The sequence below is a fragment of the Chiloscyllium plagiosum genome, unplaced genomic scaffold (genome assembly GCF_037043375.1).
Source record: "Chiloscyllium plagiosum isolate Xiang-an unplaced genomic scaffold, Cpla_swu_hap1 HiC_scaffold_47, whole genome shotgun sequence".
Lineage (NCBI taxonomy): Eukaryota > Metazoa > Chordata > Chondrichthyes > Orectolobiformes > Hemiscylliidae > Chiloscyllium > Chiloscyllium plagiosum.
The window spans coordinates 26,194,685-26,221,649 of NW_028270185.1; the positions used below are offsets into that span (position 1 = coordinate 26,194,685).

The following is a 26,965-nucleotide window of genomic DNA, read 5'->3' on the forward strand; positions in this document are numbered from 1 at the left end:
ATTGAATCAGGTTAACCAGGCCAGGCTTAAAATTAATGCACAGCGAGTGCAACTGGGAAGGTAGGGAGAGACGTAACTAGGACATCATATTGGGGAGATCAAATCAGGAAGGGAGAGGGAACAGTCCCAGCGGGAACAAAAACTATGATTATAAAACTATCCACCCACACACCGTAAAGGGATCAGGCAAACTTTAGGATTGTTTAATTATTGTGGGAATTTTGTGAGGAATTATCCAGAAATAGAGAACCATCACGAGCCCTGGCAGAAGCGTGGACATTAACCAGGGGTGAGGGAGGCAAAATGCACACAGTCAGCATGCCTTTGGTATAGTTCATGACTGGGCTCGGTGAAGGTGTATCACCCTGCCTGGGGGCCACATTGAGCATGAAGGACAGGTCAGAGAGTTAGTGGAAGCAGCTAACTTTCTCAGTGAAGCAGCACTAATGAAGATTAGAGCTCACAGGAAAGTAGAAACCCCACTACCTACGGGGTAGTTGGTGAGCATGGGTGAGCATACTTACTGAAACAGTGCAGACATTTGAGGAGGATGCAGTGGCAGCAGCTACAGAAGCGAGAAAGGAAAGTTTAAAGACATTTCCAGAAACAGTCCTACAGCAGGAGAAACAGGAATGGGAAAGGGGTGGGACAGTAATAGGACATAGGATGATCCAGCAGTGCCACTGTATAAGACAAACATTATGAAAAATATATCATGGGCTGGCCCATATTGAGCAGGATAAAATGCAATATCGGATGATCAACTACAGGGGTGTTCTGGAACAAGAAGGTTTTGTCGAAGGGGTATAGTCTGTACACAGTGTGAGCCAGGGAAAACAATCAGGATAAAATGGAGGAAGCCACAGGGACCCAGGGGCCCACGGGAACAATTACAGATGGATTTTACGTACTCCCCATCCCAATCCCAGGGAAGGAAATCCTGCTGGGTCTTAATAAACAGGTTTACTCAGTGGGCGGGAGTATTCCCCTGCAGATTCTGACCAACGGACACACGTTCCAGGAAACTAAGTTTAGCAGCTCTGTGGCCTGTTTGGTACTGAGCAGAAATCCCATCTCCCATACCACCCCCAGAGCTCAGGGACAGGAGAAGGAATGAAGCAGACACTGAAAGCTAGTCTGACTAAGGCCCTGACAGAGACAGGCAGGGATGGGTTAGTGTACTCCCCACAATCCTAATGAAACTGACGTCAACCACAGCAAAGGGAACCGAGCAATCCCCCTTTGAATTAGTGACCGGATGGACTATGCAGCTGACAGAGGGTATGGTAGTGGGAGGGCAGGAGATGTACAATGGCAAGGATAGGGTGAAACAATTTGTGAAAGAACTGACAAAGCAACTGCATGAGCTGAGAGGGGAAGTTGCAGACGGACAGAGAATCAGAGACTCGGAAAGGGAGCTCACAAACATCCGAGCTGACATCCCGAACCCAGGAGATCGGGTCAGGGGGGCAATATTAGTGGAACGTATGAAAGAAACACATCAAAATGCTGGACTTGGCTGGGGGAGCCACAGAATTCCAGAGAGGGAACTCTTCCATCATGCATTAGTACGGAGCTCTGAAAAAACATTGGTTGTGGTGCTCAGCACAGAACTCAAGGCTCCTCTTTGATATTTCTCCCAGCAACAGTTGTACTGGGGTATGTTACCGGCTGGAGGTCTGTGACCAGTGCCTCTGTTCTACAAGGGTCAGAGCTGGGACATCTGTTGTTTGTAATACATATAAATGATTAGCCTGAAAATGTAAACAATTTAATTAGCAAGTTTGTAGATGGCACAAAGTGAAGAAGTTGTGAATCGTGAAGAATGTTGTCAAAGAAAACATCAAGGACGCGATCAGTTGGAAGGTTATGCGGAGAAATTGCAGATAGGTTTGAATTCAGAAAAGTGTGACGTGATGCGTTTTGGGCGGCTCATTGTAAGAGGAATGTATACACTAAAAGGAAGTGCCCTGAGCAGCATTGATATACAGAGGTACAAGTTCACAGCTCCCTGAATGTAGTGAAGGAGGTGGATGGCAGGCTTGCCTTCTTCTGTCAGGGGACTGAATATAAAACTGCCATTAGGCCACCTTTGAAGTACTGTGTGCTATTTTGAGAGGGTGGAAATGGGTTTACCAGGATGTTGCCTGGATTGGGAGAGGTTTGGAAAATCTTGGATTGTTGTCTTTGGAAAGTCAGTGGCTATGGAGTGATCGGAGAGGCACAGACAGAGTGAGTAATCTGAATCTTTTTCCAAGTGGAAATGACCAATTCCACAGGCCACAGATTTAAGGGGAGAGGGGGCAAGTTTAAAGGAAATGAAAACCGAAAGAACAGCAGATGTTGTAAACCAGAAAGAAAAACAGAAGTTTCTGGAAAAGCTCAGCAGTTCTAGCAGCATCTGTGAAGAGACATTAGTTAACATTTCTGAGGAAGGGGGACCGGACCTGAAACATTAACTGATTATTCTTCACAGATGCTGCATGACCTACTGAGCATTTTCAACAACATCTGTGCAAGTTAAAAGGGAGTTGTGTCAGACAAGTTTCTTATGCAGGAGGTGGTCAGTGACTAGAATGTACTTGCCTGACAGATGGTAAAAGCAGAAACAATCACAATGTTTAATAGGCATTTGGACAGACAGATAAGCAGGCCTGGGTTGGCAGGGATATGGATCATATACAGGCAGATGAAATCAGTTTGGAATAGCATCATGGTCAGCACAGACATGATGGGCCGATTATTCCGGTGCTGTACTGTTCTGTTTTCCAGGGGGGAGAATGTGTGGAGCGAGAGAGAATATTTTGAGTATAATATGTCTCTTCTTTAGAACACACAGTAAGTTGATGCATTTTGAGAGAAGCAATGTAGAAAGACAATATATATTTGAAAGGCACAGACATAGAGAGCAGGACAGCAGGAATGCAGGACAATGTGTACAAATCCTTGAAGGAGAGAGAACGTAAAGTGTTTTGAGTAAACGTATAGGATGCTGGGCTTCATTAATAGAGGGAATGATAACATACTCATGGAAAGGATGCTGACCGTTGACAAAGTTCTAGTTAGGTCACAATCAATCATTGCATCCAATTGTGGTCAACAGATTCCTGGTCAGGATGAGGAAGTTAAAATACCACAGAGGGGCCTGTTCCATACTTTGCTTCTCTTTCAGGATGCATTGGTGACTCAAGGGTTAAACATTATCCTGCCAAAGGTCTTACTGCCGTATTGTAAGAGTACAAGGCCTGTACTCTTCCAATACAGACTGAACACCTCAGTAGGGGTGAGGCAGACCGTATCTTCGAAATAGAACCTCTTGGAGCCACACATATGGATTCCACCATAACCCCAGACAGAGCAATTTGCCCTTTCCAGACAAAACTGAGAGCCCTGGGCACAACCCTGTTAAACTGCCTCCTGCTCCCATTGTCTCACTTCCCCTCCACATTAGCATAGGTAAGTGAATCCCCCATTTACTGAAAGAAGAATCCTTCTGCCTTAATCTCTTCCTGTCAACACATAATCATGGACAATACGATACTCAGTTTCTGTAATCCATCACACATTATCAGAGGACATTGGCATTCATCAAGCTTTGTAAATTCATAATTACCAGCTTTAAACTATGTAATGGCAATCGCCCATGTGACTGATATGCCTTTCTGGATTAGTGGTGCTGGAAGAGCACAGCAGTTCAGGCAGCATCCAAGGAGCTTCGAAATCGACGTTTCGGGCAAAAGCCCTTCATCAGGAATAAAGGCAGTGAGCCTGAAGCGTGAAGAGATCAGCGAGGGGAAGGCGGGGGTGGGGAGAGAGTCGCATAGAGTACAATGGGTGAGTGGGGGAGGAGATGAAGCTGATAGGTCAGGGAGGACAGGGTGGAGTGGATAGGTGGAAAAGAAGCTAGGCAGGTCGGACAAGTCCGGACAAGTCATGGGGACAGTGCTAAGCTGGAAGTTTGAAACTAGGATGAGGTGGGGGAAGAGGAAATGAGGAAGCTGTTGAAGTCCACATTGATGCTCTGGGGTTGAAGTGTTCCAAGGCGGAAGATGAGGCGTTCTTCCTCCAGGCGTCTGGTGGTGAGGGAGCGGCGGTGAAGGAGGCCCAGGACCTCCATGTCCTCGGCAGTGTGGGAGGGGGAGTTGAAATGTTGGGCCACGAGGCGGTGTGGTTGATTGGTGCGGGTGTCCCAGAGATGTTCCCTAAAGCGGTCTGCTAGGAGGCGCCCAGTCTCCCCAATGTAGAGGAGACCACATCGGGAGCAAAGTATACAATAAATGATATTAGAAAGATGTGCAAGTAAAACTTTGATGATGTGGAAGGCTCCTTTAGGGCCTTGGATAGAGGTGAGGGAAGAGGTGTGGGCGCAGGTTTTACAGTTCCTGCGGTGGCAGGGGAAAGTGCCAGGATGGGAGAGTGGGTTGTAGGGGGGCGTGGACCTGACCAGGTAGTCACGGAGGGAACGATCTTTGCGGAAGGCGGAAAGGGTTGGGGAGGGAAATATATCCCTGGTGGGGGGGTCTGTTTGGATGTGGCGGAAATGTCGGCGGATGATTTGGTTTATGCGAAGGTTGGTGCAGTGGAAGGTGAGCAACAGGGGCATTCTGTCCTTGTTATGGTTGGAGGCGTGGGGTCTGAGGGCGGAGGTGCGGGATGTTGACGAGATGCGTTGGGGGGCATCTTTAACCACGTGGGAGGGAAATTACGGTCTCTAAAGAAGGAGGCCATCTGGTGTGTTCTGTGGTGGAACTGGTCCTCCTGGGAGCAGATCCGGCGGAGGCAGAGGAATTGGGAATACGGGATGGCATTTTTGCAAGAGGTAGGGTGGGAAGAGGTGTCATCCAGGTAGCTGTGGGAGTCGGTGGGTTTGTTAAAAATGTCAGTGTCAAGTCGGTCGTCACTAATGGAGATGGAGAGGTCCAGGAAGGGGAGGGAGGTGTCAGAGATGGTCCAGGTAAATTTAAGGTCAGGGTGAAATGTGTTGGTGAAGTTGATGAATTGCTCAACCTCCTCGCAGGAGCACGAGGTGGCAGTCATCAATGTAGCGGAGGAAGAAGTGGGGAGTGGTGCCGGTGAAATTACGGAAGATCAACTGTTCTACGAAGCCAACAAAGAGACAGGCATAGCTGGGGTCCATACGTGTTCCCAGGACTACCCCTTTGGTCTGGAGGAAGTGAGAGGATTCGAAGGAGAAATTATTAAGGGTGAGGACCAGTTCGGCCAAATGAATGAGAGTGTCGGTGGAACGATACTATTGGGGACGTCGGGAGAGGAAAAAATGGAGGGCTCGGAGGCCCTGGTCATGCTGGATCGGGGTGTAGAGGGATTGGATATCCATGGTGAAGATGAGGCGTTGGGGGCCGGGGAAACTGAAGTCTTGGTGGAGGTGGAGGGCGTGGGTGGTGTCTCAAATGTATGTGGGGAGTTCCTGGACTAGGGGGGATAGGACAGTGTCGAGGTAGGTAGAGATGAGTTCAGTGGGGCAGGAGCATGCTGAGACAATCGGTCGGCCAGGGTGGTCAGGCTTGTGGATCTTGGGAAGGAGGTAGAACCGGGCAGAGCGGGGTTCCCGGACTATGAGGTTGGAAGCTGTGGGTGGGAGATCTCCTGAGGTTATGAGGTTCTTTATGGTCTGGGAGATGATGGTTTGGTGATGTGGTGGTGGGGTCATGGTCGGGGGGGCGGTAGGAAGAGGTGTTTGGCGTTTGGCTTCAGCGGTGTAGTGGTCAGTGCGCCAGATTACTACTGCGCCCCCTTTATCTCCTGACTTGATGGTGAGGTCAGGATTGGAGCAGAGGGATTGGAGGGCTGCGCGTTGTGAGGGTGAGAGGTTGGAGTGGGGGAGGGGGGTAGACAGGTTGAGGCGGTTAATGTCCTGGCGGCAGTTGGAAATGAAGAGGTCGAGGGCAGGTAATAGGCCAGCGCGGGTTGTTCAGGTGGATGCAGTGTGTTGGAGGTGGGCGAAGGGGTCCTCGGAAGGTGGGTGGGAGTCGTGATTGTGAAAGTAAACTTGGAGGAGGCGGAAGAAGTGTTCGACGTCACAGCGTGCATTAAAATCATTGACGTGTGGACGGAGGGGGATGAAGGTGAGGCCTTTGCTGAGAACTGATCGTTCGTCCTCAGTGAGGGGAAGGTCTGGAGGGATGGTAAAAACTCGGCAGGGCTGGGAGCTGGGATCTGGTGTGGGTGTGGAGCTGGGAGTGGGGCGGAGCCTGTAACTGGAGTGGGGGGAATGGATGTTGAGTCATGAGCAGGGTTCCACCCCCATTCCCCCACGCTGACGTCATCATCCTTGGAAAAATACTTCCATTGTCTACCTTTCTTATCCTCTGATCATCTTGTATGTCTCTATCAAATCCCTTTTAGTCTTATTCTTGCCAATGAGAAGAGTTTCAAGTCTCTCAGCCTTTCCTCACAAGACCTTCTCTCCAGACCAGGCAACGTACTGGTAAATCTCCTCTGCACCTTTTCCAATGTTTTGAGATCCTTCCGGAAATATGGGCACCAGAACTGAACACAATATTCCAAGTATGGCAGCACCAATGTTTAGGATAGTTGCAGTATGGTATTTCAACTTCGGAACTCAATTCCTCCACTAACACACCGTTTTCCTTCTTAACAGGACTATCAACCTGGGTGGCAACTTTCAGGGATCTATGTACATGGACTCAAAGATCCCTCTGCACACACACTACCAAGAATATTTCCATTGACCCAGTATTCAGCCTTCCTGTTATTCTTCTCAAAGTGCATCACTTCACATTTAGTTGCATTGAACTCTATTTGCCACTCCTCAGCCCAATTTTGCAGTTTATCCAAGTCCCCTTGCAACCTGTAACATTCTTCTACACTGACTTTAGTGTCGTCTGCAAATTTCCTAATCCATTCACCTATACTTACAGTAGTCTCAAAACAGATCCTGGTGGCACATGACTAGTAACTGGACTCCAGGCTGAATATTTTCCATCAACCACCACTCGCTGCCTTCTTTCAGAAAGCAAGTTTCTAATCCAAACTGCGTAATCACCCTCATTCTATGCCTCTGCAACAGCCTACCATGATGAACCTTGTTAAAGACTTTACTTTTGTCCATGTATACCACATCAAATGCCCTACCCTCATCTACAAGCTTGGTGACCTTCTCAAAAGACTCACTGAGGTTTGTGAGACATGACCTGCCCTTGACAAAACCAAGTTGACTATCTGAAATCAAATCGATGTTTGCCAGATGATTATAAATCTTATTTCTCATAATCCTTTCCTAAACCTTTGCTACAATAGAAGTAAGGCTCACTGGTCTATCATGACCTGGGTCATCTCTACTGCTCTTCTTGAACAACGGCACAACATTTACAATCTTCCAGTGCTCTGGTACCAAATCTGCAGACAATGACAACTCAAATATCCAAGCCAAAGGCTATGCTACCTTCTCCCTAGCTTCCCAGAGAATCCTTGGATAAATCCCATACAGCCCATGGGACTTGTCTATTTTCACTCCTTCCAGCATTGATAACACCTGTTCGTAACTAACCTTGATAATTTCTAGTCTAATATCTCATACCTCATTGTCCTCCTCTACAATATTCTCCTTTTCCTGAGTGAAAACCGATGAGAAATGTTCATTTACCATCTCTCCGATCTCCACAGGGTCAACACTCATCTTCCCATTCTGTCTGTGATTGGCCCTATTCCTACCATAATCATGTTTTTATTCCTCACATACCTATAGAAAGCTTTAGGGTTCTCCTTTATTCTATTTGTTAAAGACTGCTCGTGTCCTCTCTTTGCTCTTTTTAACTCTCTTTTTAAATCCTTCTTAGCTGATCTGTAATTCTCCATCGCCTCATCTGAACAAGCTTGCCTCAACAACACCTAAGCCTCCTTCTTCTTCGTAACAAGAGATGCAGTTTCCGCAGTAAACCAAGGTTCCCTTACCTTATCACTTCCTCCTGCCTGACAGGGACATACCTATCAAGGACACGCAATATCTGTTCCTTAAACCAGCTGCACATTTCCATTGTCTGCATCCCCTGCATTTTGCTACCCCATTCTGTGCATCTAATTCTTTCCTAATAGCACTATAATTGCCCTTGCCCCATCAATAACTCTTGACCTGTGGCATGTACTTTTTCCTTTCCATCGCTAAACTAAACTAAACTGAATTATGGTCACTCTCTCCAAAGTGCTCACCTACAACTAAATCAAACACCTAGTATGGTTCATTACCAAGGACCAGATCCAATATGACCTCCCCTCTTGTCGGTCCTTCATCATACTGTGTCAGGAAACCCTCCTGTACACATTGGACAAAAACTGATTCATCCGACGTATTTGAGTTATAGCATTTCCAGTCAATGTTGTGGGCGGCATGGTGGCACAGTGGTTAGCACTGCTGCCTCGCAGCGCCAGAGACCCGGGTTCAATTCCCGACTCAGGCGACTGACTGTGTGGAGTTTGCACGTTCTCCCCGTGTCTGCGTGGGTTTCCTCCGGGTGCTCCGGTTTCCTCCCACAGTCCAAAGATGTCCAGGTTAGGTGAATTGGCCATACTAAATTGCCCGTAGTGTTAGGTAAGGGGTAAATGTAGGGGTATGGGTGGGTTTCGCTTCGGCGGGTCGGTGTGGACTTGTTGGGCCGAAGGGCCTGTTTCCACACTGTAATCTAATCTAATCTAATCTAATCTAATCTAAAAGTTAAAGACCCCATAATGACCACCCTGTTACTTTCACTCCTATCCAGAATAATTTTGCTAATCCTCTCTTCCACCTCCCTGGAACTCTGCGGAGACCTATAAAAATAAAACTTCAAGCAGCGTGATCTCTCCTCTCCTGTTTCTAACCTCAGCCCACACTACCTCAGGAGACTAGTTCTCATCAAAAGTTCTCTCAGCCACCGTTATACTCTCCTCGACTAACATGACATGCATAGACCCATTGCAGAGCTTCAAACTCCATGAGGCAGCCATACTCTCTGACAGACAGACGCAGTCTGGAACCTCCTCTGTCCTTAAGACCTTATGCACTGCCTGCGCTCCTCCATTTTTCCTTTGCACGTTCCCTTTCCATCCCACTCCAGCTGCATCACTCCACGAATGGTGCTGTCAAGGGCAGAAGTCTGTGGAAAACCCTCCCTAACCTTCTCTATCCTCTTTTAAGATGTATTTTAAAATTATTCTCTTTAATCAAAGTTTTGATCATCCATGAAGCACCTTCGGAGATTTGCCATTGTGAAAGATTCCATACAAAGCAAGTAGTTGTTGTTATTGCTGTACATTAGGAGAAACAGGAATGATGCTTTCAAAATTCTAACAAGAAAGTCATTGACATGTGTAGTGTGCAGGCCACCAAATAATAACATCACATTGGGATGGGCAATAAACAAAGAAATAACTATTGCCTGTAAAAATGGTACAGCTATTACCATGGGTGATTTTAATCTACATGTAGATTGGTCGAACCGCTCAGTCAAAGTAGCCTTGAGTTTATTAAGTATATCCATGATAGTTTTCTTGAACAGTACGAAATGGAACTGACAAGAGAGCAATCTATCCAGGATCTGGCCCTGTGCAACGAGACAGGAATAATTAATGACTCAGAGTTAGGGATCCTCTTGAAAGAAGTGATCACTGTATGGTTGAATTTAGAATACATATGGAGAGTGTGAAGATAAAATCTAATACCTGGGTCCTGTGCTTCAACACAGGGAACTACAATAGAATGAGGGAGAACCTGGATAAAGTAGACTGGAAGCAAAGATTTTCTGGTGGGACAGTTGATGAGCAGTGAAAGATTTTCAAATGCACTTTACAAAGTGCTCAGCAAGGGTATATTCCAGTGAAAAGGAAGGACTGTAAGAAAAGACATACTCTGCGATGGGTATCTAAGGAAAGCGATCAAATTGAAAGAGAAGGCATGCAAAGTGGCCAAAACCAGCCTGACTCTAGAACTGGGAAAACTTTAAAGGTCAACAGAAAGCCACAGAAGAGCTATAAAGAAACGTAAGATAGAACATGAGAAAAATAAACTAGCACAGACTATAAAGACAGATAGCAAAATTTTATATTGAATGAGAAAAGAGTGGCTAAAGTAAATGTTGGTCCTTTGGAAAATGAGAAGAAACATTTAATTATGGGGTATCACAGTGGAGGAAACTAATATCTTGCCAATAATTAGCAAAGATAGGCGAGGATTTGGAAACTATCATTATTACGGAACAGCTAGTGTTGGACTGTTGGAGGTAATTGAGCTAATGACAGAAAAGTCTTCTGACCCTGATGGAATGCATCCCAGGGTACTAGTGGGCGGCACGGTGGCCCAGTGGTTAGCACTGCTGCCTCGCAGCGCCAGAGACCCGGGTTCAATTCCCGCCTCAGGCGACTGACTGTGTGGAGTTTGCACATTCTCCCCGTGTCTGTGTGGGTTTCCTCCGGGTGCTCCGGTTTCCTCCCACAGTCCAAAGATGTGCAGGTTAGGTGAATTGGCCATGTTAAATTGTCCGTAGTGTTAGGTAAGGGGTAAATGTAGGGGTATGGGTGGTTTGCGCTTCGGCGGGTCGGTGTGGACTTGTTGGGCCGAAGGGCCTGTTTCCACACTGTAAAGTAATCTAATCTAAAGGAGATGCCAGGAGAAATAGCAAATGCACTGGTAGTAGTTTTCCAAAATTCACTGGACTCTGTGGCAGTCCCAGCAGATTGGAAAGCAGCAAAAGTGATGCCATGTTTTTAAAAAGGAGGTGGACAAAAGTGGGGAATTATACACAAGTTAGCTTATTCTCTGTAGTGGGAAAGCTGCTTTGGTCTATTATCAAGGAAGAAATAGCAGGGAATCTCGATAGAAATTGTCCCATTGGACAGACAGAGCATGGGTTCATGTAGGGCAGGTCATGCTTCACAAATCTTTTGGAATTCTATGAAGACATTTCGAGCAAGGTGGACAACGGGGACCCAGTGGATGCGGTGTACCCGGATTTCCAAAAGGCCTTCAACAAGGTGCTGTGCAAGAGGCCGTTGCATAATATAAAGGTGCATGGCGTTAGGAGTAGAGTATTAGCATGGATAGAAGATTGGTTGACTAACAGGAAGCAAAGTGTGGGGATAAATGAGTACTATTCTGGCTGGCAATCAGTGACTAATAGTGTGCCTCAGGGTTGGGACTGTGATTATTTAGAATTGATACAGATGATTTGGAGTTGGCAACTACATGTAGGGTGTCAAAGTTTGCATATGACACTAAGATGAGTAGCAGAACAAAGTGTGTGGAGGACTGTGAAACTTTGCAGAGGAACATAAATTCATTGAGTGAGTGGGCAATGGTCTGACATTTGGAATAGAATGTTCATAAATGTAAAGTCCTACTGTTTGGTTGGAGTAACATTAAAAAAGAGATTATTACTTGAATTTTTAAGAATTGCAACATTTGCTATGCAGGGGCACCTGAGTAACCTTCTGCATGAAGGTTGGTCACCATTAACAACAATCAATTCAGAAAGCAAATGGAATTTTGGCCTTCATTGCAGAGGTTGTATTCCAGCTATATTGGGTGCTGGTGAGGCCACACCTGGAGTACTGCATGTCATTTCTGTCTCCTTGCTTGCTCAAGGATGTATCGGCACTAGAGAGGGTGCAGAAGAGGTTAACTAGGTTGATTCCGGAGTTGAGGGGGTTGGCTTAACAGAGACTGAGTAGATCGGGATTATATTCATTGGAAATCAGAAGAATGGGAAACATATAAAACAATGAATGGAATGGATAAAATAGAAGAAGAGAGAATGTTTCCACTGGCAGATGAAGCCAGGACAACAAGGGCATCACCTCAAGATTAGAGGCAGCAAATTTAGGACTGAATTGAGAAGGAACTTCTTGATGTCTATGGAATTCATTGCCCAGGGAAGTAGTTGATGCTAGTTCAGTCAACGTTTTTAAAGCTAAGGTAACTTTTTTTAAAGAAATAACTAATTAATTAAGAGATATGGTGAGAACATTGGTAAATGGTTCTGCGTCCATGATCTTAATGAATGGCAGGGTGGGACAGCCTTCTGCTGTTCCTAGTTCTTTTGTTGTTATATTTTGTTGTTGACTTGCAGGTGCTGGTGTTGGATAGGATGGACAAAATTAAAATTCACAGAACACCAGGTTATAGTCCAACAGGTTTATTTGGAAGAACTCACTTTGCAGCTTCTACATCAGGTGGTTGTGCGATTTTTAACTTTGTGTCTCACTCTTGTAACTGATAAACAGCAACAAAAGCCACGAAGCAGTGCGCATGCTCCAAGCAACAATGGGCCCCGGTGATTGATGTCAGCGGAAGACCAATGGAAAGGCAGGGGCAGAGCTGGAGGACCTGGCGGGGCAATTGGTCCTCCGACCAATCAGAGTAAATGAGGGACGGGACTAGACTATACCACGTGATTATCCTCACGGTGGGCGCGGATGTGCGGGACGTGTGGATGTAGAACTGTTGGTAAGGAAAGAAATAAACAGCAGGGAAATGGTGTTGGTATGAGCTGAGAGATTTTATAAATATTTGGTTCACATCGGAAAATACAAATTTGAAACTTACAGTCCCGTTTTTGCAGTAAACGGGAAAATAGCCTCATCGTGTGATTGCCGCCCCCTTTATTCGGGATAAAGATTCACTGGACACGAGCGCGGCCGCCAGCTTTGTCGGGGGCAAAGTTCAGAGGTATGTATGTGCAGCCCTCCCTGGTAGAGAGACATAGGGCAGGATTTACACAGAGCACATTCAATCCCAGAGAAATGGATGTTTTTTTTTTCTGGATTTGTTTCTTCATCCATTTAAATGATTTGGATGTGAATAGAGCCGGTACGGTTCGTAAGTTTGCAGATGACACCAAAATTGGAGGTATTGTGGACAGTGATAAAGGTTGTCTCGGAATACAATGGGATAATGATCAGATGGGCCAATGGGCTGCGGAGTGGCAGATAGGGTTTAATTTAGATAAATGTGAGGTGCTGCATTTTAGCAAAGTAAATCAGAGCAGGACTCACACTGAATTGTAAGGTCTTGGAGAGTCTTGCTGAACAAAGAGACCTTGTAGTGCATGTTCATAGTTCCCTGAAAGTAGAGTCACAGGTAGATAGAACAATGAAGAAATTGATTGGGATTCTTCCCTTCTTTGGTGAGAGCATTGAGTAAAGGAGCTGTACAGGACATTGGTTAGGCCACTTTTGGAATATTGTGTGCAATTTTGGTCTCCCTCTTATCAGAAAGAGGCACTGAAACATGGAAGGTTTGAGAATTGATTTTTTTTTTAAGGATGTTGCCAGGGTTCGAGGATTTGAGTTACAGGGAGAGGCATAATAGGCTGGGGCCATTTTCCCTGGAGTGTCATAGGCTGAGTGTGATGTTGAAGAGGTTTATAAAATCGTGAGGGGCATGGATAGCGTAAATAGACAAGGTGTTTACCCTGGGATGGTGGAGCCCTGAACTAGAGGATATAGGTTTAGGGTGAGAGGGGAAACTTCAAAAGGAGCCTAAAGGGCAACGAAAATTGTAACATTTAAAAGGCATTTGAATAGGAAGGGTTCAGAGGAATGTCGGTCAAGTGCTGGCAAATAGGAATAGTTTAGGTTAGAATATCTGGTTTGCAAAGATGGGTTGAAGAGTCTGTTTTTGTGCTAGACATCTCTGACTGTGGGATCATAAAAGTGAACACTGCTCTGATTCACCTCTGGGCTCCTTGATGTCCACTTGGTCGTTATCTAGCTTCCTCAGTCTCACATGTATTTTTGCCATGTTTAGATTTTACTACTACGTTCACAGACCTTTTTGTAAATGGATTGTCCACTGCTGCCCGACTCCTGACCGTATGCTGCTCCATTATCAGGTTATTTTTCCACAATATCGTTGACAGTCAAGAATTCTTTTTTCCAAAAGTGAGTGAATTTTTCTTCCATTTCTGACAGTCAAATTCTGCACCATTTTCATTCCCTTTCATTCCTATTGCACTCCCTGAAACATCATGTGTATTTGTCCTTCCACAGATACCAGTGATCATTGCCAAAGTCCTGTTGCCTGTGGAGAGGGTGATGTTTGACTTCCTTGTACAGCTGCAGTTTGAATGGTGAAGGCGCTCCCACAACGTGGTTGGGTAAGAGTCATTACAGATTATTCACTCAGCGATAGTGCAAAGTAGAAGATATCTGTACAAATCAACATGTTTTTAATTTCACAAAAATATTGAGAACTTTTGACATAAGGGCACAGCTCGAGAATATTATGTCCAGTGACCAAAACCATTGCCAAATAAGCAATTTTTCAGGAATGCCTTAAAGGAAGAAAGCAGATCTTAGAGGGTGGGAATTCCAGACCATGCTGCCTTGGAATCGATAGAAACAGTCACACAGCTGAACTCAAAAATAAACATATCATTGGGAGTCTAAACTAAAATGAGTTATTGAGATGTGAAAGGGTATCTGGTGCATGGAGATAGGAATGATTACAGCCAGGAATTAAGTCAAGGGTGTGAAAGTAAATTGTTGTTGCTTATAAATGGGAGCCTTTTGATGGATCAGCATGTTCTGGTACAAGTGAGCACTTGGGCGTTAGAGTTTTCAATATTCTGAAGACTATAGGGAGGGTGCTTGTGGGATTCTGGCCAGGGGTGGGTTTAGATAATGAAATCTAGAGTTAACAAAATGAATGAATGAGAGTTTCAGTAAATGAGTTGCGACTGTGGTGAGGTCAGGTGAGATCACTGAAGTCGAAATAGTGGTCATGGAGTGGGACTGGGCTATCACCCTCACCTCACCTCTGGAATTCAGCTGTTTGTCAGCTTGTGAATTGAGTCTGTAATAAGATCAGGAACTGAGTGGCCCTGGCAGAACCCAAACTGGGTATCACAGAAGGTTATTGCTGAGCAGCTGCGTTACAGCACTGTTGATGACACCTTCCATCAGTTCACTGCTGAGCGAGTGTCAACTGATGGAGGGAAATTAGCTGGGTTGGCTCTGTCCTGCGTTTTTGTGTTGAACATCCCTGGGAAATGTTCCACAATGTCAGTAGGTGCTAGTGATGGACTTGTTTTGGTGGGCAGCAATTTCTGGAGCACAGCCATCAGTATTATTGCCACAATGTTGGTAGGGCCGACAGCCTTTACACTACTTCTCCATTTCTTGATCTGATTTGAAATAAGTTTTCAACCAAGTTGATTCACATCTGTGATGTCAGGGACCAATATAGAAGGCTCATCCACTTGGCACTGCTGGCTGAAGATTGCTGCAAATGCTGTTGTCTTGTCTGTTGCATGGATGTGTGAGACCCCTCCATCAGTAAGGGTGGGGATATCTGTGATGCTTCCTGCAGTGAGTTGTTGAATTGCCCATCATCATTCCTGACTAGTTGCGGCAGAACTGCAGAGCTCAGATCTGATCCATTGGTTGTTGGATCACATAGTTCTATTTGGTGTTGCTTGCGCAGTTTGGCATGTAGGTTGGGTAGCTTCACCAGGTTGGCACCACATTTTTAGGTATGCCTGGTATTGCTCCTGGCATGCCCTGCGGAACTCTGCATTGAATCAGGGTTGATCCCCTGGCTTGAGGTTAATAGTTGAATGGGGGATATACCAGGCCATGAGATTTCAGATTGGGCTGGAGTACAGTTCTGCTGTTGTTGGCACACAGTGAGACAGAAGTTGCAGTGTCAAGAGGGCTGATTGTGTTGTTGTATTTTCCAGTGCATTGGTAGATGTAATGTGGTCCATCCAGTTTCATTCTTTTGTTGAGACTGTATTAATCACTGCACAATGAGTAATTTGATGGGCCACTGACAGGAATACAATTTTTCAAAAAAGGTTTTGTGATTTACACATGAAAGAAGTGAAACTACCATGGTATTTGAACAGATGAAAGACTCAAAAGACAATCAAGGTATTTTTCAATGGGATAATTTCAGTTACATCACACTAAATTTTTGCTATAAATTCTGTGCCTTAGAATTGTGCCCTCCACAATCACCTGATGAAGGAGCGGCGCTCCGAAAGCCAGTGTGCTTTCAATTAAACCTGTTGGACTATAACCTGATGTTGTGTGATTATTAACTGAGAATATTACAGCACTACTAACAGGGCTGCATGTAAACAGGATCAGTCCAGTTAATCAATACATTCGGAAGGATTTCCTCCAAGTTTGATGACGCAATATTCGTCAAAACCGTCAACTTCAACCTGCAATGTTGTTATTAACAAAAACTTCAGGTTGACACAAAGCTCCCCACCCCACTGCAATGTGGTAACTGGGCCCGGCCCACGAATTGGAACTGGGCCATTTGTGGACTGTGATCTCAAAGGAAGCGAGCAAACGCAATTCTGACAGATTAGTCCTCAAAGGTGAGTAGCAGGTTTGAGACAAGGCAGGTGGTATATCATCTTGCACTTAGCTTAATTGCATTTCTTATTTACAGTCATGTTTTGCAAAGTATAAAGAACTATGTGTCTTTTTTTCATGGTTGGGGAGTTTTATTCTAGTTGATCACAGTTGCTGCCTCTCACTCCCCAAGTCAAATCATAGGATCGATAACAAAACAATAAACTGCAGGTGCTGGAGATCTGAACCCCAGAAACAAAGTGCTGGAGAAACTCAGAAGTTCTGAGGGCATCGGTGAAGAGAAAAATAATGTCATATTTCAATTTTGGTGACTCTTCGTCTGAACGGACAAATAGTCATGAGACTTGGAACTTACAATGCTTTATTCCCCTCAGAGATGCTGCAGGACCTGTGGTTCTCCAGCATTGTGCTTTCTATATTGAACTTTATTTACAAACAGATCGGAAAAATACTGATCTCCAAAAGTGAAAGGTTCATTGCAAACATGAGCATAGTTTCCACACTTGAGTTACACAAACACGTCTCAGTTTAAAAACAAGATTTAACTCCAAAAAGTATTCCATCTCAAAATTAGCTAAGTTACACCAGTAATAAAGCTCATCCACCCAATGAGGCACTTCAGCACAACATCCTGCAGTGTTGCACACAGCCACCTTTAGCAAAGAATGATCACATGTCATAAAATTGAAAGCCAAGAGCATGTCTCTTTAAAGCAGCTGAAGTGAAACTCAATTTTTGGAAGGATTGGATTAAACCTGATTGAACATTTAAATCTCAGAGCATAATCTTTGCTTTTTTAAACAAAGTGTGTGGGAAACATCCCACATCTTGCTAAAGGTTCAGTTCAGTCTGATACCTAGAGCCAAAGGTCAAGCAAACATCACACTTTCCATTCACTTCTCCAAAGGGCTGACATCACATTTCTTCAGGATTTAAAGTATTTTATAAATTGTTTGTAAAATCATTTGTCACATCAAAGAACTGGACAATAAATGTCATTGTATGCAATAAGAGTGAAGCCTGTGACAGCAGATTTAGCTTTGGAGGGCAGTTTATGTGCTTTCTAAATTCTGGGAGCACTTTGGGAGACTGCTCCCAGATGGTGATAGTAAGCATATCTGAAATGCACTGTTTATATTTGGGAATCCATGGAAAATAATCTGTGGTTTCACTAATACTTGGCTTGTGTTGTTGGTGTACAGTAAACAATTCATAAAGTTACTTATGTATTGTTGTTGACTACCTGAATGGTATTCAAATCTGCCAGGTTGCCTTCAATAGTGTGAATGCATCTATTGTAAATATTTGGAATATTCCAGAACTGCCCAGTGCTTGGCAAATTCAGGGGGGACAAAAAAATCACTGAGTAATTTGAAATTATGAATCCAAGAGGATGTAACCACTGAAGTATACAATTCAAATAGTTAAATGGAGTGCACACATCTAAAATACCTGTTATCCATGGGAATGGATGGACTGACAGAATTGGGATCACATTCCTGGCTGCGGAGTGTGAAATGCGCTTTGATAAAGTCACCTGCATTTACCAAGAATAATTTGGCAAGCTCGGAAATTAAAAAAAAACAATACGAGCTTCATTACTGCTCCAGTCGGGTCCCAAGCTCTGTGGAAAAAAATAACAATGTTCAGGTTTATTGCATACACTCTGAAACACGTGTTCCTTCTACAGAACCTGCAAGTTTCCCCAATGAGCACAGTCCATCCACATGATTTTGCTAACTTTGGCCAACTCATTTCTTTCCGAGCCTCTATAACCTGAAGAGTGACCAGAAGCAATTACTCCACATATGTGGGAACATTACCGACGAGGATTTTTTCCTTCAGAATTGACTTCCATATATTCAGTGCCCAGAACAGATAAAAAGATTGTTACCTTTTATAGAGCAATGATTCAGTGGGAGAAAAACGCCAACATTTTCTTGCTTAATAATCACACTGCCTAAATTTTAAACATGAACACTTCTTAATAGTTCACTAGATCCTAACGAAATATTTTGTGCGAAACAAATCACATGATACATAGTTATTCAGATAATAAAACAAGTTTGTTCATTGAAGAACCCAGAGGAAAAGGTCATGAAACAATGTGAGTTTGATAAACCTCAATCATCGTTTCAAGTGCACTCTCTGCATAAATTCTCCTTTTCCTCCTCGAAGTATTCAACTTCTTGAATAATTGAGAGAATGAAGTCACAGTTGTACAACACAAAATCAGACCCTTCAGTCCAACTTGCCCATGCTGACCAGATATCCAAAATCAATCTAATCCCATTTGCCAGCATTTGTTCCATATCCATCTTAAACCCTTTCTACTGATTATCAGTTTATTTTACTTTTTCAGCACTTGAAATACTGACATTTTTTTCTCCCAACATTGGTTAAAGAAATCATAAGTTCATTCATCCAGGTTAGTTTTGTAAACTTTCACAAAGAAACAAGTGAGAACAACATATAGCTGAGTGCAAAACAAAATACTGCAGCTGCGCGATATCTGGGAACACTCTAAACGTGAGGCACTGATACTGCACAAGTTTGTCAGCACGGTTTCAATTACTGACAATAATTTAGTAATGTCTTAGCCTTCGCATCGTTAAGGTAAATGTGAGATATCTGAATTTCATGAATTGGTTCCTATTGCACTTTGAGAAGATTAAACCAAGAATATTTTTTGTTGATCAAAGGAGAAAGTGATGACCAAAGAAGCTGGACATCAGAGTCGAAAAGTGTCATGCTGGAAAAGCACAGCAAGTCAGGCAGCATCCGAGAAGCAGGAGAGTTGATGTTTCGGGCATAAGCCCTTTATCAGGAATCTTAGGCTTCAGAAAAATAACTGGCATAGACTGATGCCAATGCATTTGTAGAAGGGTCAGAACAAGTTACTATCAGATTAGAGATTAATTTCAGATTTGGTACCATTCAGTGCAACATTTCAGTATGATATTTACATATGTACCTAACTGGGAAGTTGTCTAAAATTATAAGCTCTAGAATGATTATACGATTAAACCTGGAAATAATGCTGGTGAACAAGAATCGCAAAGTGAAGTCCCATCAGTATCGCCTTGGGCAGTGTCAAGTAAGAATTTGAGAGCAGAGTTGCCACTTTGGTGTAACCTGCAGTCTGGCCAAATTGCAGCAAACATCTGTTCAATTTTATCGGCAAACTATTGAATGCAAAATCCTCCTTGCACAATAATGAGGCAGCATTTTGGGATATCATTTTTAAAATATATTATTTTCAAAGTTACTCACAATTAAGAGTGATCACTTGGTGCTGTCTGCATAACACAGTACGAAAAGGAATTAACAAAAAAAAAATTATAACCCAAATTCAGAGTCACTAATCCATTGATATTGCATGTGTCCAGCATTTATAAGTAATCAATTTTTAAAAATAAACACAGATACATTTAATAAATATACTGAAGTACAGTGAAGTTTCTTACTGAACAGTGACGGGATTGGACAGAGTCCGCATGGATTTAAGAGAGATGAATCATACTTAGCAAATCTACTGAAAGAACCTACAGAGTCGAATATTAAAGAAAGAAATTGCAGGACATTTAGAAAAGCTTATCATTAAACATGGTAGACTGGGTTTTGTGAAAGAGAAACTATATTTGACAAATTTACGACAGTTCATCGAGGAGATAACAATCAGGGCTGATAAAGGGCAATCCAATGATGTTCTGTATTTGGATTTTAAAAATGTAAATGATAAGGCGCTACATAAAAGGTAATTGAACAATTTAGGAGCTCATGATATCGGGGTAATGTATTAGCATGGACTGAGGATTGGTTAACCACACTGGCTGTTGCTGAGTCCTCACTTGGAGTACTGTATACAATGTTAGCTCCCATATTTAATAAAGGATAAAGTAACATCGGAGACCATTCAAAAAAGATTACTTAGCTGCTTTGAGGACAAAAGGGTTGACCTATCAAGAACAGATAAGCAGGGTTGATCTTATGGAAACAGGATTCTGAGGAGCTTGACAGAGTAGCTGTTGACTAGATCTTCTAGCACCAGTGAAGTCTCAAACCAGGGGACATTACATAAGGGAACATTCATTTGAGAAAAAGTAAATAATGTTTTCTCTCAGTGAATGGCTAGAATTTTCCCGCCCAAACAATTGTGAAAGTTAAATGTGGGAGGGAAATGGTTGGGTTACTCTTCGGAGGGTTGTTCTGGCTTGTTGGGCTGAAGGGCCTGTTTCCACATAGTAGGGAATCTGGGATTCTATCTCAAATTATTTTAAAAGAGGGCAGATAGATTTTTGAAATATTGAGCAGTTGAGTGCTATGTGGATCAAGCATAAAAGAGGTGTTGAGGTCTGGGTTGATCAAGCCATGATCTGATAGAATGGGGGAACAAGCTGAAGGCGATGAATGCCCTCCTCCTGCTCCAATTCCTTGAGGCTCCATTTCATGCTTTTTTGTCTCCAAAGAAGAGAGTGATACAATGTGCTAAAGATCTCAGATGTTGTGAAAAGGAGTGAAAAAGTGGTGTTATGTACTGGTTCAGATGGCACTGATTAAGACCATGCTGCTTCAGCAACTGTAGAAACAGCCACACAGGTGAAGTAATGCATTAACAAATGGTTGGGAGTCTCGAAGAAAATGGGTTGTCGAGGTCTCAAAGTGTGTGTGGTGCAGGGAGCTAGGGATGATCACAGCCAGGAATTAAATCAAGTGTGAGAATTTTAAATTGAGGGATATTGGCCAGGTGCTGGCAGGTGAGACTAGATTGGGTTGGGGTATCTGGTCGGCATGGACGGGTTGGACCGAAGGGTCTGTTTATTTGCTGTACATCTCTATGGCTGCATGCTGTTCATTTTAGTTAGGAGCCTTTTGATGAATCAACAAGCAGAGATTTAGACTTTCTTGAGATTACAGGGAGGTTGAACGTGGGAAGCTGGCCCTGAGTGAGTTTGGAAAATGAAAGTATGAGCTGAGACAAGGGTGGAATCAGCTAGAAATAGTGGTCTTGGCGTGGGACTGAGTTATCACACTCACCTCACCTCTGGGAATCAGCTGGTTGCCAGATTGTGAATCAGGGCGGTAACACAATCGAGAGCTGAGTGGCCCTGATGGAGCCTAAAATGAGTGTTGCTGAGCTGGCTGTTGCTGAACAGCTGCTGCTTGGTAGCCCTGTTGATGACATCTTCCATCACTTTACTGCTGATCGAGTGTGGACTGATCGAGGGAAATTGCCTGGGTTGGATTGCCTTGTGTTGAACATCCCTGGGCAATGTTCCACATTGTCAGTAGATGCCAGTGCTGGACCGGTACGTGGCTTGGTGAGTGGCAAGTTCTGGAGCACAAGCCATCAGTATTATTGCCAGAATGTTGGCAGGGCCCGTAGCCTTTGCACTACTTAACCATTTCTTGATGTTGTTCAAACTGAATCGATCTGGCTTAAAACTCACATCTATGATGTTAGAAACCACTGGAGAAGGCTGAGATGGAGCATCCCACTTTCCACTTCTGGCTGAAGATTGCTGCAAATGCTGTCATCTTATCTGGTGCATGAGTATGTGAGGCCCCTCCATCAGTAAGGGTGGGGATTTCTGTGATACTTCCTCCAGTGAGTTGTTTAATTGTCCATCACCGTTCACAACTGGGTGTGGCAAAACTGCAGAGCTCCGATCTGTTCCATTGGATGTAGGATCACTTAGCTGTGTTGCTTGCTGCTGATGCTGTTTGATATGCAGGGAGTTCTGTTTGATAGCTTCACCAGGTTTGTACTTCATTTTAAGGTATGTCTGGTGCTGCTCATGGCATGCCCTCCTTTCCTGTCCATTGTGATGGGTGAGAGCAGGATTTACAAACCCATGAGATTACAGATTGTGCTGGAGTACAGTTCTGCTGCTGTTGATGTCCCACAGTGCCTCAGAGATACCCAGTTTGAGATCCTACATCTCTTCGAAGTCTGTCCCATTTAGAACTGTGATAATGCCACTCAACACTGTGGAGGTTTTTCTCAACTTTGAGGCAAGATTTTGTCTCCGAAAGGAATGTGTGATGATCGCTCTTACTGATACTGTCATGGCCAGATGTATCTCCGCTGCTCAATTCATAACAATGAGATCAAGTATGTTTTACACTCTTGTTGGTTCCCTCACCACCTGCTGCAGACTCAGTTGAGCAGCTATGTCCTTTAGGACCTGGCCAGCTCAGTCAGTAATTCTGTTGCAGAACTGGTCTCGATTGTGGACCTTGAAATCCTGTACCCAGAGTACGTTTGACACCATTTTACTTCCTCAGTGCTTCCTCCAAATGTTATTCAACATGAAGGAGAACTGATCCATCAGCCAAGGGAGGACGGTACGTGGTCATCAGCAGGAGCCATGAGACTTCCTGGTCTCCGGAGCCAATGCTGTATACTCCCAGGGCAAATCCTCCCTGTCTGTACGCCACTGTGCCACCACCTCTGCCTGGTCTGTCCTGCTGGTGGGGCAGGACATATCCAGAGATTTCAGGAGAAAGTGAAGACTGCAGATGCTGGAGATCAGAGTCAAGAGTCTGGTGCAGGAAAAGCACAGCAGGTCAGGCTGATGAAGGGCTTAGGCTCGAAACGACGATTCTCCTGCTGCTCGGATACTGCCTGACTGTTTTGCTTTTCCAGCATCACACTCTCGATATATAGGGATGGTGATGGTGGTGTCTGGTCATTGTTTGTAAGGGATGATTCTGTGAGTATGAGTATGTCAGGCTCTTCCTTGATTGGTCTGTGAGACAGCTCTCCACATTTTGGCACCAAAAACCATATGTTTGTGAGTGGGACGTTGCACCATTGAGAGGGCTGATTCTGTGGTTGTAATTTCTGGTGCCTTGTTACTTGCCAACTGGTCCATCCAGTTTCATTCCTTTGTTGAGACTTTGGAGTGATTAATACAGTGAGTAGCTGGCTGGGCCGCTGTCAGGTTGGCAGGATTTGTCTCGCCATTGACAATGGTTTCATGGAGATCAGGAGATTCCTAATACTTTTTTTTCTTGAATTCAGATTCCACCATCTGCCAAGATGGGATTCGAACCAGGACTTCAGTCTTTTTTTTTAATATTCTGGATAAAAACTAAATACATCAGGTTTGTTCACCCTTTTTAAATATCACTAACCATGGTTTTGTTTCTTTGTGAAACACTGTCCACCATCCTGTCTCCTCCATCCTCCCCTCCAACAACGAGTGAGGAGCACATGGAGTTTCTCTGTCACGAAGACTGAGATAATCCGATCTGCTGCTTCCCTCCCTCCCACTAGCCCACTGAGCCAAACTGTCTCACATGGTGTTCCTGGTTTTTGTCCTAAACCTACATCTTTCTCCAGTCTCTTGTCAAGCCTTATCAGAGCTCACCTTGACCCTTTACCCTAATCTCGCTAAACTCACTTTCCAACTCTCTCTCCTCCGCTGCCGCCTCATCACTCCCCCTCGCCAATTCATAGATATTGTTCCTTGTTCTGTCTGTTGGTCTTTTCTAGTTATGTCCTTCTCTCCCATTCTGTGAAAAATTAATATTTGACCTCACCGTTGTTGGAAAATCCTGCTCCATCTCCACTCTCCCTTTCCTTTCTGAATTCTTTGCATTTGGTGTCCCTCAACGATCTATCCTTGGTCTCTCCTGTATCTCACGTACATAGTGCCAGGAGGTGATATCATCCAAAAACACTGTGTTAGGTTTGACATGTACACTAACGATGCCCAGCTCTCCCTCCCCATCATCCCTCTCCATTACTCCACTGTTACTCAGTTATCAAACTGCTTCTCACATTCCCACTACTCGATTAGCTGCAGTTTCCTCCAATGAAACATTGTCATGGTTAAACCCATTGCCTTACCTTTACCTTTCTGCTGAGCCCCTCCCTCCAACTGGGAACTCTCTGAGGCAGAACAACACTCTTCACAATATTGCTGTTATATCTGACCCCAAGGTGACCTTCTGATCAGACATCCACACAATCACAACACCAGGAATTCCAATCTCTTAAATGTTGCTTTTCTCCACCTCACCCCAGCTCCATTGCCACTGAAACCCCTTACCCGCGTCTGTGTCGCCTTAAACTTGAATCCAAAACAGATCCCTTGATTCCGTGACTCAGAATCTGGTTTCATACTCTCCTCTCAGTATTTATTCTCAGACACATCCTCTCTGTATTTATCCTGTCAAACCCCTTAAGAATCCCATCTGTCTCAATGAGATCACCTCTCTTTCTCCAAAATCCAGTGAGTAGAGTCCCAACCTTTTCAGCCTTTATTTAAAAGATAATCCCTCCAAACCAGGGATCATCTCATTGAATCTTCCCTGAAATGCCTCCAATAAAGTGACACATTTCCTTATCTAAAGGACCAAAACTGCTCTCATTACTGCAGATATGGTGGTCTTACCAGTACTTCCACATGTTACTCTCAGGTATTTACTCCAAACTCTCATACTGAAAACCTTTGAAACAAAACATTCCATTCCCCTTCCTGATTCCCTGTTGTAACTGTGTGGTAGCTTTCTGTGTTTCTTGAACAATTACGCCTGGACCCTTTGTTGTGCAGCTTTTTACAGTTTCCACCATTTAGATAGTACTTTGTTCTTTTATTATCTCCTCCAAAATGAGCAACTTCCCGTTTTCCCACGTTACACTCCGTCTGACAACTTGTTGCCCCCTTCTCCTGAGCATCTCTCTCTTTTCATAATCCTCTTAGACCTTTACAGTTAAGCCTTTTCTAGGAGATATCCCCCCTTCCCATTCTTCCAAACATTTACTGGGAGCACTAAACAGTGGGAAGCAGACAGAGTTGCTATCTTTTTAGGGATACGCTTTGGAGTGATTGACAGGATCTTCCTACCCATTGGTCAGGATGGAGACAACTTGCCCATCGTTAGGCATTAGTCTTTCACACCCATGTCTTATTGATGAGGCAGAGCGGCGGCACGGAATGAAAGAAAAGAAAGTAATTCTTGTTCCCCATATCTCACTGACGCTTGGATCATTTTCTCCAAAGTGTCAAAGAACTGCTTTGTTCAGTCACATGAGATCTCCAGTTGGAATCTCCTAGAAACCCTCAGATTTCCCCCTGAGTTGACTGCTGATGTCCTCAAGGGTAATATGTACAGTAATCCTGCGCCAGGAGGAGGGGATGGTGTGAGTTTCTAACTTGAACTGATAGTGACAGATTTTATAAACTTGTATTACAGGTTGACATTCAGATGGTAATCTCAGTAAATATTCTGCTAAACTCTGAATTACTCAGTCTTTCAGGATCTGGATATTCGCATTGTGTGTGTGAATATTGTGTTTCAGATCAATCCCATTTGCTGCTTAAGAATTCTCCTTTGAATCATCGCATTCTCTCAAAAGGTCTCCCCAAACCTTCAAAGTGTCATGTAATCCTTTTATGATGACCTGATGAGTGTAAGGTTTATTATTCGAATGTGTAATTTTTGTATAAGGATGTCTCAGAGAGGGAGCAGAATATTCTTAAAGGGGAGAATAATCATTTTGAGGAGAGGCTGTTTTTCAATGGTATCAATGACATAGGAATAAAAGATTTCACATTATTGGATCATTTGAATCTCTTGTGGGGTAGAATTGACCTTCATCAGAAGGATGGATTGTACCTGCACTGGAAAGGAAGAGATGCTAGTGCTATTCATGAGGCATTAAACCAGTGAAGGAATGTGGGGAAACCGAAAGAGAAAGTGAGGAAAGAGCTAAGTCTGAGGCTGGTACAGTTCAGATGTCAAACAGTCAAGGCAGGCAAAGGCATGGCAGAGAACGAGATAGGACTGAGCAGTTACACTGCATTTATTTCAATGCAGGAGGCCCGATAGGTCAGGCAGATGAGCTCAGGGCATAGTTTTGAACATGGCACTGGGATATAATAGCAATTACAGAGGCATGACTTAATGGTGGATAGGACTAGCAGCTTAATGTTCCAGTGTATAGATGCTATAGCAAAGATAGAAAGGGGGCAACAGAGCAGGGGGAGTGGTATTTTTGATTAGGGATAACATTACAGCTGGGCTTCAAGAGGGTATTCCTGGGAGTACATCGAGGCAAGTTACACAGGTGGAACTGAGAAATAAGAAAGGGATGATCTCCTTACTGGGATTGTACTATTGACCCCTCCTCACCCCTTCCCCAATAGTCAGCAGGGAATTGAGAAGCAAATTTACGAAGACATCACTTATCTGTAAGAATAGTATGGTTGTATACAAGACTTGACCTTTTTTTTTCATTCACAGGATGAGGGTGTCACTGGCTGGGCCCAAAGGGCAGTAAAGAGTCAGCCACATTGCCGTGGGTCTGGAGTCGCATGTAGGTCAGACCTGGTAAGGATGGCAGATTCCTTCCCTGAAGGATATTAGTGAATCTGATGGGGGTTTTTTTCGCAACAATCGACAATGGATTCATAGTCTTTCATCGATTCCTAATTCCAAATTTTTATCGAATTCACATTCCACCATCTGCCGTGGTAGGATTCACACCCAGGGCCCCAGAACGTTATCTGGGTATCTGGATTATCCGATTAGCGAAAATATCACTAGGCCATTTGGCAGTGTGAGTGACTGAGGTATCCGTAGGACAGCACATCAGCACCAAAATTCCCAT

General features: G+C 44.0%; 1 long non-coding RNA gene across 11 annotated transcripts in view; it reads left to right on the forward strand.

The window, feature by feature from the left end:
• The first annotated feature begins 12,419 nt into the window (after window positions 1-12,419).
• The window catches only part of LOC148136020 (uncharacterized), a 37,156-nt gene continuing 22,610 nt past the window's right edge, over window positions 12,420-26,965 (forward strand). For 3 of the 11 annotated variants that reach the window (XR_015754734.1, XR_015754731.1, XR_015754729.1), the window contains exons 1-5: window positions 12,464-12,679; window positions 13,760-13,893; window positions 14,002-14,108; window positions 23,369-23,451; window positions 26,599-26,685. This is a non-coding gene — a long non-coding RNA (uncharacterized LOC148136020). The other 8 variants (XR_015754727.1, XR_015754735.1, XR_015754726.1 and 5 more) reach the window with 6 other exon arrangements.